At 44.5% G+C, this 22,213-nt stretch overlaps 1 protein-coding gene across 2 annotated transcripts in view; it reads left to right on the top strand.

The window, feature by feature from the left end:
* ZHX2 (zinc fingers and homeoboxes 2) overlaps positions 1–22,213 on the top strand; it is a 44,275-nt gene that overhangs the window by 5,189 nt on the left and 16,873 nt on the right. Inside the window, exon 4 of one of the 2 annotated variants that reach the window (XM_018077186.2) lies at positions 820–906. The exons of the other annotated variant lie outside the window; for it this stretch is intronic. The gene's annotated coding sequence lies outside the window, so the exon portion shown is untranslated. The remainder of the gene's footprint in view (positions 1–819; positions 907–22,213) is intronic. 2 annotated transcript variants of the gene reach the window in all.

The following is a 22,213-nucleotide window of genomic DNA, read 5'->3' as shown; positions in this document are numbered from 1 at the left end:
GGGGAGCCACCATCCATGATGCCCTCACCAAAATTGCCCTTGCCCAGGGCTATCCACCTCTGTGCCCCTATGGGAACGTACTGACCCAGAGTGCTCCAGCATGGCTTCCCCAAAATATTTGGGCCTGTGATTTGTGGGATGAGCCCAGACAACCACCCAGCCCTGCCTGAGCTGGGAGCAAGCAGCAAGCACACAGAGCAGTGTGGCAGGGAGCACTGACCAGCCCGGGGGCTCTGGATTCCAGCATTTAGTGCTGTGGCTCCTGCCGGCGCTTCCAAGGGGGTGCTCATTATATAATAGCTGCTGGTTGATTAATATGCTGTGAGTCAGAAGCACCAGGGTATTTTAGCTTTCTCTAGTTGCTATGGCAATGTTATTTTAACAAATAGCTTTTTAATATTTAATTAAAACAGCTTTTGGCAGGCTGGAGTAAGAACTATTACAATTACTACTACAAAGGGTTAGCAATGAAGTGTATTTCAGAGTCACCTCTTTTGGTTGGGTCGGTGTCATATGTCCCCCACTCCAATCTGTCAGCTTCAAAAAATTAAAAAAAATAAAAATCATTAATTTATTGGTTGTGAGAAACATATTCTTGTTTCCAAGACACAAAGCAAATGCAATGCAAATCTGCAGTTACTCTTCACAATTGAAGGTTGTCAATTCTTTCAGTGTACAGTGCCAAGGCAGCTCTCTAAGGATGAAGCGATATGATGGTGTTTATTAATTGCTGCTTTGTCACTGGTATTCCTTCTTCTACCTTTGCCTCGCAGATGAGATCATTCCCATTTTACTTGCTTCATGTTTCCTCTCTGTCAGGTTGGATGCTTTTCCCTTGCCAGCTTGTGGAGGAGGCTGGTGCTGTGTCCAGATCAGGCTCTGGATGGAATCCTAGTCTTTTTTTAGGTGAGCTCCTCTGCTCCCTGATACCAGAGGATTCTGCAGTAGAGACAAATGAACAGAGAACTCAGTCTCCAGAGAAAAATAAATATTTAACAACTCTCTTTGTAAATACCCTTTATTTATAGAACAGTTGCAGGTTCTATCATGCTTGATAAATGGGGATGCTTTTTATGCAAGAATTCTGCCTTGAGGTACTCAGTGGATACTTAATGTTGTCTGTGATATAATAATGAAATAAATGTGTCGCTCTCATGTTGCCCTTCCAGCCCCTATTTTCTGTGATTAACTTCAGTATTGCCCACTTTGTCTCTATTCACATTGCATTCCTTAATATTATACTGAAACTTAATTTGGACAGTAACACCTTTATTTCCTGAGGGAAGGGGAAGGCTGCAGAGACTATATGTACCTCAATCATGTTATCACCCTGGTGTCTCACCAGGTCCTTGAAGTTGGTGAGCTCATCCTCTTGCTCTCATAGAGGCTGGGATAGTGCTGTTATCCCATCTTATAAACAAGTGAAAGTAAACCTGGAGAGACAGATTAGGATGTATTTCACCCCAGCTGCCTATAAGCTAAGCAATTGTTTTGTAGTAGCTGTCTGACCACTTCCAGCATCAGTTGAAATACTGCACCATTTGCAGAGATGTTTTGCCCTGCTTTAGGACAGATATTTGAGGCAAGTCACAGGTATAACACTCAAGAGTTGTTTGTCTCTTCCCCACGTAACTCTGAGCCATAAACTCAAATGGGGAAAAACTGGACAAGAGAACTGCCACCCTGCACCAAAGATCTTCTATACAATTTCTGTAGGTCCATAACAGTGTCCAGGCTGAAGGATGTCCTTGCTTGTTGCACTGCTCTGGTCACATAGTGTCAGGTCCCCAGTCCAAAGCAGCACAGCTAATCTCTGCCACACATTTCTCGCAGCTGGGCATTGAGGATTAAACAGCTCAGAAGGAGGTGCAAATCCTGTCCACAGGCATGTAAACTAAGGTGCAAAAGATTTGCCTAAATCCTTCTAGCAAGCCAGGAAGAGAACTAAGGCTTTCCTTCTTATTTACACTGAAGATGTGTTGTTACGATCAAAGTGACAGTGATAATATTATTGCTGTGGTAATACAGCAAACAGTATGGCTGCATTAGGCAGTTCTTTAAAGCATTCTTCTGAGTTGCATCACATACTTATTGCTAATTTTTTTGATGTCTTTTTAAACCCCTCTGCTAGCTGATGTCAACCTCAAGGAGTCCAAAGGCGATCCCAGGATGTGGTGGAAGCAGGGGGTCTCTGGGTGGGTAGTGACAACCACAGAGCAGCACATGGTTGCAGCCACTTGTGTCAGCTGCTGGTTCCTGAGAGGTCTGGGAAGGAATCCTTTCTATTTTCTACCAACAAGGATCTGAAACATACTGCAAAAGTATTTGACTGGTTTCATAGCAAATGTGGGTCTCCATGAGGCTTGCAAGGCAGTAGCTGTATGGCAGGAGGTCCTACCATAATAGAGGGGCATCATTGAGGGACAGGCAGTGACTGTTGTGGGGGAAGCTGATAAGCAGATGGATGAAGCTGGCATTGCCATCGAGTGGAGGAAATGAGTGCCGCTGCTTTAGCAAACACAATCGGGCTACCCCAGAGGGGTAAGGGGGCTGAGAGGTTTGAGCCAAATACTCTGACCAAAGGGAGCTCGTGGAGCCGTTCCTTGGGAGGAGGTGGGAAGAGTTTGGTGATGGTGACTGGCAAGGGTAGGGAGGTCTGAGCATTGATGCTTCTGGATATCAAAAGATGATGTATTAGGGAGCTGAAATGGGAATTCTAGTGAGCAGGCAGAGAAATAACACTTCTACCTGGAATTTTCATTACGTGGCCAAATTTTGGAAAGGATACAGAGAAAAGTGCTGCAGAGTAGCAATCCTGCTTGGGCTACATGCTGGAGTCTGAGAGAAATGCCCCTATGTTATGGGTGAGAGTGGCTGATAGCCAGAATGCTGACAGTATAGCAGGTGGGAGAGCAGGGAAGGTTGGGAGCTCTGCCATCCCTGAGCAGAGGTGGCCCAGAGGTGAACCTGGGCTGTTGGGGAGGGATGGCTGTGCCATGAGTCTGTGTGGTGGAGCAGACCCAGCAGTGAGCGATTTGGGGAAATCCCTGATGGGTATTGCTCCTGAGTGCTGTGATAAGTGGCAGGTCTGGGTAGTCGGATCTGTTCTGAAAAGCTGATCCCAAGGAGGAAAATTGGGTTCTTTGAGGGAGTGGCAAGGGGAAAGAAGAGGATGGGTGCCTGTATTTTTGTTTGGGTAGATGTGCACTGGAGTTGTACTGGAAAAGCTGAAATGTGATTTACAAGGGGAAATAAAAGCTCCACTGCAAACACAGACTGATGTGAAAGAGTTTACCTGCCAGGTCCTCAGCTCAACCTCCCTATATGGGTGAAATGTGCTATATAGATCTTCAATTTACAGTAATTTGGGGCTCGCTTGTTGTCTGGAGAGGCATGACATGCACTCTGGCAGATCAGACTCCCCCACCCCTGAGTATAAGGGTGGATCCAAGCTGACAGTGCTCAGAGATACTGCAGTAACAGACTCCCCAAAATTAAGCCCAAAGGCCTTTCTTTTTTGTGGTTGTTTAGGATCCATGCAAGTCAGTGATCTTCCCCAAATCCCCATGTTACCAAAAGCATGTGGTCTCCTCCCCTCGCCTAAACACTCCCTACACTTAAGTGGAAGCAAAGCCAACTTTAGCTGGTCCCAACTATTTAAAAGATACGTTGCTACTTTCATGTGTCCCTGATAAGTAAGAACATCAAGGGACGGAAGAGAGTCAGGTGAATTGAAAGAGATTGGAAGCGACAAAAATTGCAGTGAAGTTTCCTAGAGCTTCCCATCTCCACCTATTCCAGTCCTTTCCTTTATCTTTTGCTGCCATCAGTAGTTTTTGGTAGTGTTGTCTTCTCAGTGACTGCTCTCTCATGGGGATGTCTGTTGGAAATCAGGAGGTTGATATGTTGAAAGCAGGAACACTTGGGCCTGTGAGTCTGCTTGTGTATTGCAGAATGTGCTGCTGTCTCCTAACCCAGAAATGCAATGGCAGTGACTATCACGTGCTTTGCATCACCAGTAGTTTCACACAGTACAACTGTGATATTTGCACAGGTAATGTGTGCCTAATCCCTATTTTGCTGGTAGTAGCATTAGGGTAGAGCATCACATAGGTGCTGAGCACAGTCGTGGTCTCTGAATTAACTCAGTTTTCATTGTCAGCATTAGTCATGACTCAGGTATAAACAATCTGGCAAGTTTCCTGTCTGCAGTTCTCCAAGTATGGTCATCTGCTTGCGTGCCTCAAACCAGACTGTAACTGTGTGTGCTGCACTCTGAAATCCAGCCAGGTTTGCTACAGATTAATCAAACCCTGCAGCACTCAGGGGCAGCTGCATTTCAGATGCTGCTGTGAGTGTGTGTAGGGAAGGGTGAGGAGCAAGCGTGGTGCTCAGGATCTACTACAGGAGGACATTCAAGTTCTAGTAGGACAGGGAATAGTCTTTCATTTATTGTCTTTGGTTGTTATTAATATTGGATTAAAATGTGATTTATATTATTTATATTATATATGTAATTGTATCTAGTGGTTGTCTATTAATTATTATATAGTATATGAATGCAAAGAGCTACTGCATTATTTTTAGCTCTGTTTCAAAACATTCAGTGGATTCCCATTTTGATGTGACCTTGCTCTCCTGTTAGGAAAATTTTCCTGTGTGACTATCCAGGACCTGCACCACCTGAGCTGGGACCGAAGCCCCTTCACAGTGGGCAGCTCCAGTGAGCCACCCCACTAACCTCCCTACACTCACACAATCAAGACAAAGTTTCCTTACCAGCTGGACCCCAGGTTTCTCATAGAAGAGTCTCAGACGTCTGGATCCTTAAAATAATTTAATCATGGTGCAATAACAACAGCTTGAGCTGGGTGCCTCCCAAAGAGGGACCCCAAACAAAGGATCGAAGTCTATGTAGTGAAAGTCTGAGCTCTTCCAGCTCAGTATTTGGCTCCTGCTGCATCTGAGTGTCTGGTCACCTGGCTTCCACAGAGGTCCTCTGTGCCCTCTGTTATGCCCAAGAGTAGGCACCCACTGTTGCCTCAAGCTCCCACCACCCAGAGCTCAACCTCCAGCTCACACTGCAGCTGCACCCCGAGCTACTGGCACTAAATGTATTCCTCAATGACTCTGATGGCTTTTGATTAAGTAAAAGCTCACTGCGTGGCCATGGGCAGGCCATCCCTCTGATACTGGAGGAGTGCAGAGAAGGAGCAGCTTTCTTCTTTGATCTTGCTTCTGCTGGAGTCAGTAGCAAAATTTCAGAGGACTTCAATAAGCCAGGATCAGTGCTCTAAAAATACTACCAAGGCACTTGGGAAAAGCACTCCTGAGTAGGTGAGGAGCAGCCTTTATGTGCCTGCAGGGCAGAAGGGAGCGCACCCTTGGTAGGTGTTGCTTCTTTATGAACACATCCTTTTGGTGCATGTTATTGAAAGGAAAGAAACTTTTGCAGCAGTAGTTTAATATGTAGTGCTCTCTGTTGTAGCAATAAGCTTTGATCTGTTACTGCAGAAATTCTGCCACTTTTTATGCAAGAAGGTCCAAAAGCCCCCTTCCTTTTGCTGTCCGTGAAAATCTTAACCTGAAGGGTGTATTTTGTGTGTGCCATGAGGACCTCTGAGCATCTCTTCCCAGGTGAGTCTGGATGAGTAATTGTGTCACTTGGATGACCTCCTGACATATACATCAGCCTTGTGCTAGCCCTGACTGCCAGAGGTGGAAGTGAAATTAGAGATATACCCCGTGAGTTAAAAGCAGCATAAAGCTTCTAGACCCTGCTGTAACTTACATCACCTTCAAGGATTCCAGAGAGTGGTTTTGAGCACGGGAAGTAGACAGGGTAGGCTGGGGGTCAGATTTGTATCCCCTGGGATGTGATGTCTGCCCACAGTGGTTGCACAGGCAGGAGCAGGCATAGAGGTGCTCATCTGGTTTCCCAATGGAAAATGGTTTCAATGTGTCCTTAAGCCTGAGGCTGACCGGGGGGAAAAAACCCCCGTGCTCAGGCCCTGAGATGGCCCCAGCACTGCTCTGCAGTTGCCATATATCTAGTACACGCAGAGCTGTGTACTCAGGGACAGGATAAATGGAGAGGAGGGAGATGGTGACCTCCAAACAGCTCCCGTGGTGGCAGATTGAAAGGAAACACTCTGTGTTTTAGCTGCTCTTTGTAGAGGGGAAGGTGACTCCGAAAGGGCATTTAAATAGCAAAACAAGTAGATGGTATTTTGAGGGTTTCCTAAGCTAGTTGCAAAAGTAATAATAATGAAAAGATCTCATTTATAAGAGTGGGAAGTTTCAAGGCTGTAGCTCTGAGCAGCATGCCAGGGTTAGGAGTGCTGTGGAGCCCTGTGATAGTTCCAGTGTGCTGGTTTGCTTTCAGGCTCATGGAGGGTTCATTTCCTACCTGTCTAGCCTCCCTCTGTCCATCTGTGCTGTCCTTGCCCAGAGGTGCAGGGTCTGTGAGAGAAGGCCCACTGGGCCACTGGCAGTGACTGGAGTTTCCCATTTTGCTTTTTTTTTTTTTTTTTTTAATATTTGCTATGAGTAGGTTTAGCTTAGGAATTATCCCTGCAAATCACAGTCCCTACTTCTGACACCTGGCCTCTGCAACACATCGCTTGTCTGCCAGCAAACACGTGGCTGTGCCCATCAGGTCCCTGAGGCCAGTCACAGATACGTGTTGAAACTGTGGCTTCTCCTAAAAACCTCAGTGCATTTCCTGTGCTCTGGGATATGTCAGGGGAACAGAGCACTGAGCTCAGTTGTTGTGGCCTCTTCCATGCCTGCCTGAAACACTTCTGTAAACTTAGTGGTGGTAACATCAGTGTAATGAGCTCCTGAGCAATGTATGGCATCGATAGCACAGCAGCTGCTGGAAAACTGCAGAGTCCCTTTAGACACCTTCTCAACACCGTGAGCACTGAGATGATGCCATACAAACTGCCTGCTGGCTGTTCAATGTCTACCCTAACGTGCTGCTTTTGTGTTGCTTTCAAATGCCAGAATTTTACAATAAATGATTGCAAGTGCATCAGTTCTTGCCCCCTGCAGTGCATGTTTGTGGTCTTGTCTGGTCCTGGTGTAGTGTCTGCTCAGGTGGAGGCTCCTGGGGCATGTTGAGCGTTACAATATGCTCACATTTTGTGTCATCACCATGACTGTGCAGCACCAGGTCTGTTTTGGGGGAGAAACCACCCTCTTTTGTGCAGCCTCATTGGTTGCTGTTGATCTACTCTGTTTGCTTTTCAGGAAACTCTAGCAGGATTAAGCTTGCTGGCACTGTCTGACGCTGCTCTGTGCCTCTGCTCTTCCTCAAACACTCAGCCTTGAGAGCTCTAAAAGGCTGGACAATCCCCAGGGTCACCTCACAGGAAACAGGCGTTCAAAGAGTTCATGTAATTAGCTGCACTTTCTTTTTAGATACCACCTAATCTGCTTGAGTGAAGGAACCAGCTGTCCCATTTGCTTCATCAAGGCTGGCCTGGGCATTGTGTGAAGACCTCAGTGTGTGTCCTGGGGCTTTCCCTGGCTCTTCCTGCTGGTGGGAACCTCAGCTGGGATGGTAGCACAGATAACATTATAGCAGGGTTTAAGTGTCAGACACCTGTATGAAATGCTTAGGACTTCAATTTTTTTCCAGGATACTGACCTCCTGGGGATCCCATTACATTGTTTAAAGATTTGGGTACTGAACACATCTGAAAATTAGACTATGTCTGCTTTACAAAGGCTGGATTTTATTACAGGCAATTGGAAGCTGGGAGTTGGAGGGCTTTGTATTCCTGTTAGTCAATTTGGTGGCTTTTCTTTTTTCACTTGGTCAAAAAGATGGCTGGTAGCATGGCTAGATCCATGCACACTGCCAGTCTGTGCATACTTCCCCATGTGGGTTACTGGAGGTGACAGATGTTCTGCTGCTGCTCCTTGTCCCCTTCCCTGAGACCCTCTTTGTCAGAGGCTGGTGCCAGATTGCTCTGTGCACCTTCAGCACAGCAGTGGTTAACTCGAGGTGAGCTGTGTTTCATGGGAAGTGCAGGGGGGTGGTCCCCACTTTGCAAAGGTTAACATCATTCTGGTGGATACCACTTGCACTTTGCCCTCAGCAGGGTAGAAGCACACTCTCTCACTGCTTGAAGGGTTTGAACAAAATATGCCTGGTTGCATGAGTTGAAATTTCTTTGATTTGACCTTAAGACAGATTTGCCTGCAAGGGGCTATTGTCAGAGACAGCAGTGCTTGGTGTTGCTTGTTGTTGCTGAACCACCAACTGTTGAACATCTAGGTTGTTGCTCAAAATTGCTATTTTTCTCATAGTGTTATTGGACAGTTTTGAAGCCTATTGACTTATGAAGACAGCAGTATTTAACACTTTTTTTTAACCCTCAAAGTAATTTACAACTAATAATCCTCCTCACTCTCATGTGAGCAGGGACATAGTGTGTAAACTCTTTGGGACAAGGAGTGAGGCTTGTTTGGGTTTGTAACGTGATTGGGGAAAAACTGCTGATCTGGGAAAACCTTGCCATAGAAATCCTGCCTAGGATTTACACAGAGAAGGCACTTTGTGTAAGTAACTCAAATGTGCTGGTGAAAGGATTGGGATGTTTCTAGTGCAAGCAGTTAAACCATACCTTGTCTTTCTCAAATTTATAAAATGCAATTTTAGCTGTCTTGGGAGGTTTCCTCTTGTTTTTTAAAGTTCCAGAAGTCTACGTGGGAGATCGTAAAATTGGATGAGTACTGTGTGACTGAGGGATTTCTGAGTTAATTAGTAACTTGAAACATAAGAAAATAAAGATTTTCTTGACTTGTTGCATTAGTAAGATATGTTTGAACCAGTGCTGCATGTCGTTAAACATCTGGTGAATCACATCTGACATACATGCCAAAAAGAGTCTGAGATAATGGGACCAAAATGTCATGCAGTAATGATATTCACAAAACAGAGTAATTTCCTGGAATATAATCCTCAGAGATTGTAAAATGAAATTTGAAAATGCATCCCCATTCCTGTCTTGCCCCTTAAAAAATAAAACCACTGGAAATTGTTAACCCCTTGGTTGTTCTTACAGCAGCTTGTGAAGGTTAAGCTTATTGTTAGGTCTCAAGTGCCTCTTTCCTACCCCAGTTTGCCATGGCCAAGGGCAAAGTGAATCCACGCACCATCCATTTGTAGAACACACTCGTGCTAGTGGAGGTTCCCCATAGAGATATAGATGTTTTCTGCTTTGTTCTTCAGGTCTGCCAGCTGTTCAAGTCTTCAGGCTTCCTGAAACAGTGACCATTTTGGGTAATACCACTGCTATGTGTCATGTAATGAGCAGAAAAAGAGTCTGTGGGCTTGTTTTGGTTTTATTTAGGAGATACTCAACGAAGAGGCATTGTTAAGTGTATAGGGAATTGGCGCTCGCACTACTGGTGGTGTTCTCCAGGGGTCTTTTACACCTTTGGAGAATGTATAATCTAGTCAAATAATGGTAACTTATCCTAGAACTGTGGTAATTAAACTTAAGGGGTTGCTGAGGTTGTTGGGTAGGGTTTTCTGAGAGCTGGGTTCCAAACCTGCTCTGTCTGTCTCTAATCTGTTTTAAACATTGACTTCAGCTTCTAACTAATCTTCTTTAACTTGTGCTGTGTTAGTCAAGCAGCTAATTCACTGGGAACTCTTGCAGGCTCCAATCTGTTTGCACAGTCCTTATTGAATCAGAATGGAAAAGCACTGTGGAATTTGAAAGAAAAGCAGAATGTGGATTTGTGGTCTTTCCTTTTTATGTAGTCTGTTTGAAGGAGGAAGACTGAGGTACCTTCACCTATGTGAATCATCAAATCACTAGCAAAAATATAGGAAAAAAAACGTGTTTTATCATTGCTGCCTTGACCAGTGTGCTGAGTTGAGAAGGGCATGCCTGTAGGCTGGGCTAAAAATTGGGCAGGAGTGAGGGGCATTGCAGTTCCTGTGGATTTGGAATGGGAGAGAAAAGCCTGGAGCCTCTGACCAGGGCTCTGCTTGTAGCAGCAAGCTACCCCTGCTGGGTGGCAAGGCTGGCCTTTTGGGCATTTGAACTGACTTCAGGAGACTGAGGGCAAAGCTCTTTCTTCCTCATTCTCCTCTTGCCTTCCTCTTCAAGCCCTTGTGGCCCCGTAGCCTTTGCTACTGCCTATTCCTTTCTCTCTGTCTTCTCAGCAAGCCCAAAACCAGTTGAGGTCCAACCCAACACCTGCTGTTTTCATCAGCTAAGTACAAATCACCCTTCTCACCTCAGGAAGACCAGGTGCAATCATCCACGTGTGCTCATGCACAGACAAAATAAACTTACAGTCCCACCAGGATAAATGCTGTATTAAAATCACACATGTAACATCATCAGAGTTCTGGTTTAAGCAGGGTAGATGGAAAATGCCCTGCTGACCTAATGCCCATTAAAAAAATTTAGCTGTAGCTGGTGTCAATGCGCTGCTTTCTTCTTTCCCTTTCTTTCCTTTTCTTATCATTTCTGTGCTTTCTCTTCTGAAGAAGTTCAGTGCTGCATGAAAGAGATTACAAGTGCTTTTCATCTTGCCTCTTTTTTCCCCCCAATTTTACTGCTTCCCAGCAAGCCTCAGGAGGTTTTTTGGTGTGGGGTTTTTTTGGGGGTTTTTTTTTGAAGCATTTGATTTGTAGCTCTCCTACCTGCTGGGAAAGATTGACCTGCTACTGAGCATCTTCAGACAACCCTTCTTACGAGTCACTTGGGACTGGAAGCACAGAGGGCCAGGTTGAAAGGTGTTTCTTTCCTGATGCTGTTTACACCCTAAGGGAATAGTGATGGCATGTGCTGTTTTTATATAGCTGGATATACATTGGGTGTATATGTGCCTACATCTTGAAACGGGGTTGTCCAAGGAGGACACAAGGAGGACAGGCTTTTTTTTTTTTCCCCCCACTAACACCCTCTTGATTTCTCCAGATCTGAATGAAATCCAATTGCATTTTTTTACCCCCACTCTTTCTCTCATAATACAATTTTGGTGCAATTTTGCTGTGCAGTTTCGTTTTCACAAGATTCAGGCTGTGCTTTGGTTCCTCTGAAACATGAGGTGTGGATCCCGTGCAGAAACACTTTCAGTCTGTAAAATAATTTGTAGGTTTCCCCATTTGCTACCCTAGTCTGTCTCTGTATGTCTGGGGCAGGAGGAGACACAGGGAGAGCAGTGGTGCTGAGCCACTGTACCAAGAAGTGAAGGGAGAAGGATGTCTTTCACTTCACTTGGGTTCATTGCAAGGCCAATGGACCACAGGGCTATCCTGTTGTTCAATATTTGAAGCCTGAAAAGATATTTCAGGGCAGTCTGGACAGGGTTTTGCTCTTTTTTGCTTTTTTTTTTTCAGTTCCTGCCATCATGATACCAACACTAAATTGTTTTGCCTTCAAAGGAACAATCTTGACACGCCGGAATGGCTGTTCTTCATCTTTTCTAAAGGATGAATCAGCCAGCACTGAATTTCCTCAGATACATCTTCCGCTTTCATGTGTTGGTCTGAAAACACTGACCTCAGCAGTTAGGCTGATTTATTCTACAAAAGGAGTAAAATCTGTCTATTCTTGTTTGGATTCAGTTTTGAAAGAGTAAGGTCTAGAATTAAAAGCAAATTATTAGAAGAAAAGAGAGAGGCCCTTTTTAAATTTGCTTTCCTAGACCTAATACTAAGGTTCCTTTCTCACTTGCTCGTGCAACAATTAAGACCAAGTCCAATGGACATCGCCCTTGAACTCTTTTAGTTAATGCCACCTTTCATCATTAGCTGACAGCTAGAGATGCCATGTTTGAACCTTGGCAAGTGACAAAAGAGACCAGTGAAGATTTACACACTGGCCCTGCTCTGAAGGTGAATCAAACGCAGGGTGACCCGTCCTGTGTCATTCCTCCTGTCCCTTCTTGCCTGAGGGTGGTTTGGATGCAATTAACAGATGTGAACTGCCAGTATTTGGAGAGGAGGGGTTTGGGAGCCGATTTCAGCAGCCGGATCCAATTTCTCAGCAGCCTTGTGTGCAATTGGGCTGTGTTTCATCATATTAGCTTTATTTTAATAAGTGTTACGAGAGGACTGCTCAGTGACTGAGGATTTTCCATTACAGGCTCAGCAGCCTTTTCACGCTCCCTGGCTCTCTTTCCTCCTCTTGCAGTTCCACACATGGGATAATTTTGCTTTAGAAGTTACGTTTTTTGAAAAGGAGAGCAGGGACCCATGGATTGCATGAGCACGATGGGATTTTAAGGATTTCTAGTTTGTTCCCTCTCTTTCCCCTCTGATTTACTGTTACGAGGCCACAGGACATACCAGGGGAACTGAATGCATTGGATCAGATAGAGCCCAATTCCTCTCCAAGCCCAAAGCAGCCCTAAACAGGGACTGCTTCTCAGGAGCATTTCCAGAGACCACACAACTCAGGAGCTACATGAACAGTTTGTCTGGTTTCTTCTGCCTAAGTTTCCTTCGCCCCATGAATGTTTTGGTGAGGGTTGAGAAGACAAAAGGTGTTGTAGGAGAAGCTGATCACCTCCACAAAACAAAAAAATCATTAAGAGAAGAGGAACTTTGGAGAGAAAAGACAAAAGTTAAATCAATAATTTTTTTTTTCTTGGGTGCTCTTTCAGGTAAGGAGCATGCAGTAAGTCTTGACCTAGTTCCCTGAATATCACAAAGGTCTTGAGACCGCAGTTGCTTCAGGAAATGTTCATGAGCAAGTGTTTCCCTGTCAGAAGGCAACTGATCTGCTGGAACTGATGCTCTCCACATAAGTGGGTGTTTTGTCAATGCTTTTGTTGGGAAAAAGATCTGAAACCCAGGCTGGATATGAGAGGTAATGGCTGATGAATGCTCCTCTGAGACCTGGTTTTAGGTCTCTGCCTTATGGATGGGACTATTATCTCTCACCTTCCCTGCTTCTTATTTGGATTTTGGGATCAGGTGACTTCAAATAATAGCATCAGCTCTTGCTGTGGAATGTGGTTTTTTCCTAAACTTCAGAAACTATTATGCAATTAAACTTTAACACAAAGCTTCAGGAGAAATAACCCTGGACTGCTCTAGTCTGGGTCATCATAGTGCTTAAGGCAGCCTTGCAGGTGATAAGACAGGGAAGGAATGCTTCTGAGAAGAGAGGCTGGGGGGGGAAGTCCTTGGGAGCTGACTTAGCTGTCAGTTTTGAATTGCTAATTGTTACACAGAAAGTTTGGCTACATGGCTAGGTTGAATACTAGCCAAAGACAAGGCCCTAGCTCTGATGTGTCTGTGAATGCTGAATTGCTTAAATATTCAACCAAGAACACAGGTAGGGTGTGTGTTTTGAAGGAAAACTTGTAATTGCAGAGACAAGCTTTAGAGCCTAGCCTATATTGTTACTGCTGCAGCAATGGCAGGTTGGTCCTAGCAGAATATCGGGTGCAACATCCGGTGATGGCTTTCAGAGGCAGCAAGAGAGCTCGTGAGTACCCTGCCTGCCTGCCCTCCACACTGGCCAGGCTGCCCACAGCAGTGGCAGATCTGTCTGTCCTCCCCAAGGAGATACCCACAGCGAGCATCCTGCTGTTGCATGTGAAGACTATCTGAAAGCATGGCCGAGTTGCCTTAATTCCACTCCTTTCTGGTGTGGAGAGTGATTTTTTGTTTTTTTTTTTTTGGACTAGAGAGGTAATTTTTCATGCTGTTTAGAAAACAAAATACATTGACTGTGCTGTACAAAGTAAACAAACCAACCAACCTGAAAATGACCGAGCAGCTGGTTAACAGTTGGAGCTAAGACATGTCTCAGCAGTGAGGCTGTGGAAATGCTGCCTTTCCCCAGTGTATTTGGTTTCTCAGCGTGACAGGATTGCCAGGCTGGTGGCGACAGCCGGAGATTTTCAGCCGGCTCTTTCCCTGCCCTCCTTCACTGTGCAGCAAAGTCTGGAGACAAGCACACTTGGTGCTGGGGAGTTGCCATGGAAAGAGCTGCCATGTCGCACCAAGTTTGTAGTGGGGTGTTTGATTGTTGTTTCTTCTTGGGAGAAGAATTTTCACAAATGTTACAAAACTGGGCGACCATGTAAATTAATGCAAGCTGGTCACAAAATCAGTCTCTCTTGAAATTATATCATTAAGGATTTTTTTTCCTTCCCTCGGAAGGAGCACACATGTGTTTTGGCAAACAAATACTGAATACTAGTCTCTCACTGGATTTTCGAGCCTGCTTGCAGCACAGAAGAGAGAGTAAGAAGGAGGAGGGTTTGCTGGAGCAGGTGGGAGTGAGTGTAAGCCCTGGTGTAGTGAGTGTAGACCTGGTCTTGGCCTCCCAGAAACAGGGAGAAGAAACCAAGTTTTAAAAAAAAAAAAAATTAAAAAAATATTTAAACAAGTGCCCTTTGGTGAGAAACTGTTTTAAGGAGCTGTTGTCCTCCTTTTGTGCATTTCTCAAGTATTGCTCAAGCATCATTGTTACAGTTTCTTCATCTGGACGAGCTATGAAGTAGCCCTAGGGGAAATCCAGCCATCAGGGAGGCAAAGAGGCCGATGCCTAAAATGACTCCAGCCCTGAGCCAGAACTGGAAATAGTGGGTATGAAGGGATTAAAACCTGTGGGAGGAGATGGGAGGAGGCAACTGCCAAGCTTACTTTGTCATGCTTTAAGGTGTTCCGATGGCAAACCCTTCTACTGGTGAGAAATAAATGAATGTGAGGTTTTGCCAATTCTTTTGTTGTTGTTTTCCCCGTCATTTTATTCTTCAGTACAGTAATAATCTCTCCGGGTGAAACATGGTCCCTTTTGTGGTTTGGGAGTGTGAGGGGCATTCCAGTCAGATGCCAAAGCATCCAGGCTCTGGATGGTCCAGATCAAACTCAGTTATGGAACTAGGAACTGGTTTGTTCTGCATGCCTTGATGTTTAAAACTAGATGTGGAAGAAACGAAATGTGTCCTTTGTGGCACGTGCTGTGGCAAAAGTCTGCAAAGGCATGGATTCTGCTAATATGATAGTATTTGCAAGTGTGTCGATTCTTATTATTTTTTAATACATATCAGATCAGATCTTATGAAACTTCATTTACTTACAAAGTAACTTCTCACTTTCTTCCACTGCATGTTTCCAGAAGAATCAGTGCTTCTTTTGAACTGGGGTATTAAGAAGTTTGTGAATGAGCCAATAATCATCTCTTTGTATTTCCTGAGTGAAAGGGAAATACAGATATTTTCGAGTCCTGCTAAATCCCACTTTTTGCCAGCAGCATTGTGTCAGGGTGTGCTCACTGTCTACTCCCTACACCCCATATTGGCATTCTTTCCCGGAGCTCCTGGGTGCTGGCAGCTCCAGTCCTGGCCTAAGGACCCTCGTTGCAAGGGCCAGTTGAGGAAAGGTGGGACAGGATGGATTCAGAGCTGCTGCATTGAAAAAATAAAAAATTATATACTACATGCACACACAGGCTGCCAGATTAAACACAAACAGCGAAATGTTACACAAAGGAATTGCATGTTGTTAGATCAGATCTGTCTGCCAAGTTTGTGGAATCTTGAGGACAGGAATATACCTGAAAATAGGAGAGCCTTATATTCAGGTGGACTACTAGTATCCAGGTACCAAAAGTTGTGCAGAGAGGCTTGAGGGCAGAGCCTTGGCGCTCCCTCAGACCCATCCTTGCTGCAAGTCTGGTTAGAGTTCACTGGAATTAATGCTCCCCAAAGCAGCAACTCCACTGTCCTGCAGTACTTGATATGGGAAGAAGGATCTCATGTTTGGGGGAGGGGGACAGCGTGTGGGTTTGTGGATTGCAGTCATCAGGGGAGTGTTTCTGTCCCAGCTATGGAAACCCAACTCTGTGTGACAAGGGGGACGGATTGCACTGTGTGCCCAACTTTTGGCACGAACAAAGGTCCTTTGTGGCCATGCCAGATTTTCCCAGCAGAACTATTACTGTGCACAGAGGGCAGTGGCTCTGCTCTGTGACAAATTGCAGCAGCAACGGGTACGCAGGGAGGAAGAGGAAGCTTGTTTGGTCCCGTGATATCCAGGGGGAAAATGGCGTTTGTTTGCCTGCCTGGTGGATGCCCTGATTTGTTTGGTAGGGACACTTAAACTGTATGCAGCCACCTGAAACTTCATCATACTGTGGGGCAAGACAGGCTTTTTCCCCATGAATAAGCACAGTTTTTAAAAGCTTCTAACTCGGGCAGGGTTTTCTCTCTTCTTCTCCCCCCAATTAGAAATTGTATATATAATCTTTGATTTTCCTAAGGAAGATAAATATTTGATTGGGAGCATATTTGTTGGATGACAGAAGACAGTGTTACTTAATTAATAACTTCAACTCCAAGCAAGTTTTAATTTCACACTTCATAGGGTGTAAACATCTGGAACATCAGTGATGCTTCAGCTGGCTTCTGGTTTCTGATGGCAGACAACAGTTGGTATCTTTTAGTCTTGTATGCCTTAAATGCTCGATAAGCTGAGGACAGTGTCTTCAGTGAAGGGAAAGCATGTAAACGTTTCAAAGGATCTTTCTGGTCTTGCTGTTTGTTGTCTCTCAGCCTCTTCTGTGGAACATGTGGTAGGTCCTCTGTCACATAGCTTATAGGATTATACTAGAGCAAAGTGTTTTGTATGGGTGTGACCATTGGATGCTTACAAAGAAAAGAGATAATTAAATCACTTTGAAAACAAAGTGCGGAGATAAAATTTTAAGCCAGTTAGGGGAAAGTGATGTGCAGAAGTGATCTTATTGGGCATTACAAGAGATGAAGTACAGCAGATTTAGTAAAAGAACTTTAACAGGCACAGCATGTGATTAGGATGACAGAAATCAAAGTAGCTAGGCATCTTTTAGAGGGTCACTTTTCCAGAATTTGATCTCAGAGCTGACTGAGGAACTGACCAAGGGATAATGTGATGTATGCTAGGAATTCTCAGCTTGTATCGCCAACAAGCAGGAAAAATATGCACTTGACTGAAAAAGGTGTGGGTCAATGTTTCCAGGGCCTCCAGAGAGAAAAGAGAACAAGTATATTGATGGTGCCCACAAACTTTGTATGAGATGGTATTGTCATGAGAAGATCATGATCACCTGGGAATCCTCCCTAAAATACTTGATTTTTCCGCTGTTCACACAAAAAAATGGAAAGGGGAAGAGTTCTTGTGCTGTAGGATTCAAGCAAAGGAAGACCAGGAGGAATAGTGTGGTTTTGCTAGTGATATGCTTTGCAGCAGCTGCAGAGAAAGGTAGCTTTTAGCTTGTGTAAGGATAGAGAGAGGTTTGGCACCATCAGTAGGCGAGCTTCTTTCCTGTGTGCGTGCACCTGGCCCGATGGGTGATTTCTGAGAGAAGGCAGATAGTTCAGACCTTTGATTGTCAGACTTTTGCTTCCTCCCATGAGCCTCCTGGTGAGAGTTGTGGTGGTTTTGTGACTTTGGTGCTTGTTTGCTGAGACCTATCTAAGAGTAACAGCTCCTTTTGCAGGGGCTGTCAAATGTTTTCCACTTGTGAGCCAGAAGGATAACTTGAATTTACTGGAGGTGGGAGCAGCCTGTAGCACAAAAAACCTTGCTGCAGTTTCCAGCCCTGCTGAAGACCTTGGGTGTAAGGCATGGTTTTGCACTGTTGCTACGCAGTCCCTTTTGGTGGCAGCAAGCTGTAAATTGACTGGACCATTTAACAAAGCCTCAGCCACGGTGTCTTCATGCTTTAATTGCCCGTCTGAGCAATGGGAATAATAGCAGTGCCTTAATTCACAAGCCTGCTGTGAGGATAGGTGTCTTAACAGCTGTAAAGCCTCCAAGTACTGGGCCAGTGGGATCCTCTGACTACCACAGGTCATTAACTATGTAAGCCAGACTCCTACGTGAGAGGAAAGGACCCAAAAAAGATACCTGTTTTACATGGTGGGTGGAAGTCATGTCATTGCTTTTAGAGAAGAAAAGCCTCCAAATGTGGAACTTAAATTTTCCATGGTCTGATAAGAGGCTGCTTTTGAAACAGTCTTTCTTTTAAGCAAGTAGAGCACAACAAAATATAAAATGCAACAAGATGAGAATGAAAGTTGTTTACACCAAGATATTTGCAATGACCCTCAGTAGAACCAAATTGCTCATCACCAGGAAGCTGAGACTGATACATAGCACTGCATATGCAAGTACTCTTCTAAGCACCTCATTCCGCTCAACTGGCAGCAGCCACCTTTCCTGCATGTTGCTTTTTGTCTCTGTCTTGGTTGGGAGTAGGGTCTGGCTATAATTGTGGAGAAATTGTGTCAGATTTGAGGAAGGAGATGGCTTTTCCTGGCAATTTAGGAGTTCATCGGTATCACAGGAGTTTCCTAAACAGAGATCCATGTTGTTGGGAAGCACATGTTCATCATCTGCCAGCAGTGTAAGGTCATTCATCTGAATTTGTCTAGTGAGTGGGAGACCTGACCTGGCTATGGGCACAGGCAGCATGGGTGTGTGCAGTGTGCTCCCCAGAGCCAGCAGCAGTACTTGTATGGGGTCTGTTTGCACATGGCAAACAGAACGTGGCATTTTGACGGGGGATGCCTGAGGTTTGCCTCCTCGGTTCATCAGGGTACTGAACCGTGTGAGTTGAGCCAACGGCTGACTCTTCCTGTGCTTAAAACTAGAGCTGCCCTGAAGCGCCTTGGACATCAGATTTGTTTGGTATTCTCTGACTCAGTTTGGAGGACACTGGGTGTTCAGGTCCTCTGAAAATTCATGTGGCAGTTTTTGGGGGTGGCTTTGTTTTGAAAGAGGTGTGTTAAAATTCTTGCTTCTGGAAATGTCGAGGTGAATGTTTCTGTTTCATTGCTGTGCAAGTATTCAGTATGGTGGGCTGCAAGACACTGCTTTGTACCCCAAACCCAGCTTTTGGGCTTCCTTTGATATTGTCTGGCATTATAGCTCAAGAGTTTCCATTCAGGAAGTGAATATTTTCGTTACGGTTATAAGCCAAACCTGATGTTTTAAAAGACAAAATCACTGGATACTGAAGCTTTTCCCAGTGGTGCAAAGGTTCACACTGTATAAGCAGTGTCAGTCTAGATGACTTGAAGGGATAGCTGTTGAGTTCACTGATGTGTAGATGAGTGGATATAGGGAAACGGGGGCAGGAGAGAACAGCAGAGTTTGGGAGGCACAGGTAAAACCATGCTGTGAGAGGGAGATGTTATGTTAATCTGCTTGTAGTATTTTATCTTTTCATCTGTATTTCTCCTTGGGGAACGTGAAGATACACAGAGAAGCCCTTGGGGGGGGAAGGAAAGAGGTACAGTGACTCATCAGCTTCATAAATCACAAACCATATGCGGTTTTTCTAACGCATCATGAATGAGTCAAAGGGGGGAGGTGTGCAACTGTAGACAAACAGAGGTTACTAATGTTTTTTTATTAATTATTGAGCTCCTTCCTCTCTTTTGGGACTTCTGTGGCCTTCTTCAGTGCTGCAGTTTTGTTGAATGAGGCTGATGCAAAGGCTGCTTCCCATATTGGACAAATAGAGTTGGCCAAGCATCGCATAAGTCTGTGTGTATTGCTTGTCTTGTTCCGACATCCTGGTCACGTAGATTTCTTCTTTCTTTTTCCCTCAAATCCGAACACTTCTTAGAATTGGTCACCGAGTAGTCTCATGGCCTCAGCCTTCACTCATTCCCCTCCTGTTGGGTCCTTTGGGCACTTTTTTTCCCCTGTTTCCTGCTCTGATGTGTGCCCGTCAGAGCCAAGACGTAGGGGCTACTTGTTGAGAAGTGAAAGTGTTTTGATTCTGTCATAGCCCATCTTCTTTCTGTTTTGGAGGCATTTAACTGATAGCGTCTCCATGATAACAAAAAATCTGATGAGAGAGAATGTGTGTGTGTATATAAAATATATACAGTAATATCAAAGTGTACCCTGTCTAGGTGGCAGTATTATGGAATGATGGATGACACAAAGGAGAAAGGGGACCAGACGTCGCTGTTAAGATGTTTGATCTAAAGAAATGGGAAATGATTACTAAAAATTGTTGTAAGCAAAGAATACTTGTTTCAACACAACCCCCTTTCCCATAAAAAAAAAATCACTCTTTAAAAGCATATCTGAAGAGAAATAAAGCTGAATGTTTTATTAGAATAAAGTGGTTTTTTCCTGCATAAAATCAAAGAAGGATACATCCAGGTTTTACCCACATAGCTGAAGATAGTGTCTATAGATAACTTTTGGGTTGTATCTGTGAGTCTCTTGTCCTCCCACTATGTGATGCTGGATAAAAACTCTATGAAAAATTACTTAAATCCAGTGACTTTAATCCAGTCTAATTATGAGAATTCAGTGAGTTGCAGAGACAAGTAATTAAACTAATTAGAATGGATGTTTTTATAGCATTTCTGTTTCTCTCTTAAGAACTCTGTTGGTCTTTATTTCTCTCTTATGAACATACAAGTACCCACCCTAGGAGTAAACACTACTGATTAAAGGAGATAATTTTGATAGGGTACGTGACTATTATAGTGGAGTTCATTGCCCCTGGAAGCCACCAAGGGAGGGTGTTGGAGAGAGGTTCACTCCCCGTGCAGGTGTTGAGAACATTTGCTGATGTATCTGACTGTACCTTGCATGGGTGGTTCATGCATCTTCTTGGTTGGAAGAGGTCAGTCTGTATTTCTCCTTCCCAAAGCAGACAGCAAGACCCCGGGAGTGCACCCACTGTCACCTTCTGAGTTTTGAGTGTGTACAGTCAGAGGTGCTACTGGGATTTTGGGTCCTTTTGTGTCCCTGAGCATCTGTGACTCCAGAGGAGGGCACCAGCTAAGCCACGTGTTCATCAAGACATAGATGCAGGTGCCTCTGACAGACACACACACTACAAATTAAAAAAGCTTTTCCAAGACTGCACCACTATCACAGCCCAGTGGGAGCTGCAGCACTTGCTGATCATGTTTGCTCACGTGGCCCGTTTTGTGTGCAAGCTGTGTGTTTTCAACCCTTTTTTGGAGGAGAAAGCAGTGGCTGGGAAGCAAGGAAACCTGGATTTTGTCCCCACCTTGGCACTCCAGTTCTCTCCGTCCTGCCCATTGTTTGCCCCATGTGCTCCAGTGTGTACCCTCCTGGAGAAGGACCATCTTCTGCCTACCCTGAGATTAAGGCTGCTGTTATATGTGGAGTAAGTGACTTGCTACAATATGAATATTCTTTCAGGACCTGAAACAGTTTGTAAAGTGCTGTTTTTCATCAAAGTGGATTATTCTATCACTTTCCCAGAGAGCAAAAAAAGCTATAAAGCCAGACCTAATCCAGTTTTTAGCCTGAACTTAAGCCTACATTTAAAAAAGGAAAAAAAAGTACAAGCCAGTGATTGCAGATTGGTATTTATAATAGAAAATTCACAGCACACAATGTTCAACTTCGCCTTCTCTGGGAAGGGGTTGACCTCTCACGTTCATCCCACCATTTTCCCCATGTCTTTGGCTTTGCAGCAGCAGGAATAAAAACATTTTAGTTCAAAAGAATAGCCTGTGAGTAGAGTACTTTGAAATAAGCGTATTGCATGGTCCTGCCACACAACCTATTTTGGTCAAACCTAAGAGGGTTTTTTTTCCACAAATACCTGTGTTTTTCAGAGGAAATTTCTCTCTCTCTACACAGTGGTTGCATCACAGCTAATTTGTTAACATTAAAAGGCAGCTTTCACGTGATTAATTAAGGCATGCGCTTCTTCGGGGTTTTCTACAACTGTTGGTGTCTTTTGAAACCTGTTTCATCCAACCCTCAGCCCACCTCCACCGAAACCTCGGATTTTTTAAGTGTTCTTACAGAGTCTCTCCGTGACTGTGCTGTAGAGGTGCATGGCAGAGGTGGGATGTGTGCTGGATTTTCTTCTTCCCCATTCCTGTGTTGGCGCGCAGTTTCACAGGACATGTTGCTGGGGGAGTCAGGAGTCCTGGAAGCAGTTTGGTTTACTGATGGCCTTTGAAAGGTGTGAGTCTCTCATCCTTAAAAGAAAGAAAAATTATCAGTTGCTGCTTCTCTGTAGACAAAAATTCATGGCCACAGCACCCTGCTACAAATAGCTATGTGGGAATTATTTTTATAATTAGAAATGTCTACACCAACATATGCAAATTGAAAATGTATAGCACTTTCAATTTTATTTTTTCCACATGCCTGCAAAAATTATTGCTGTAATGATCTGTATACCTCTCCATTAACTGTGGTTTACTCAGCTTGCAAAGA

The sequence above is a fragment of the Manacus vitellinus genome, unplaced genomic scaffold (genome assembly GCF_001715985.3).
Source record: "Manacus vitellinus isolate BGI_N305 unplaced genomic scaffold, ASM171598v3 scaffold_1_pilon, whole genome shotgun sequence".
Classification (NCBI taxonomy): Eukaryota; Metazoa; Chordata; class Aves; order Passeriformes; family Pipridae; genus Manacus; species Manacus vitellinus.
This window is presented reverse-complemented; position numbering and strand designations above follow the sequence as displayed.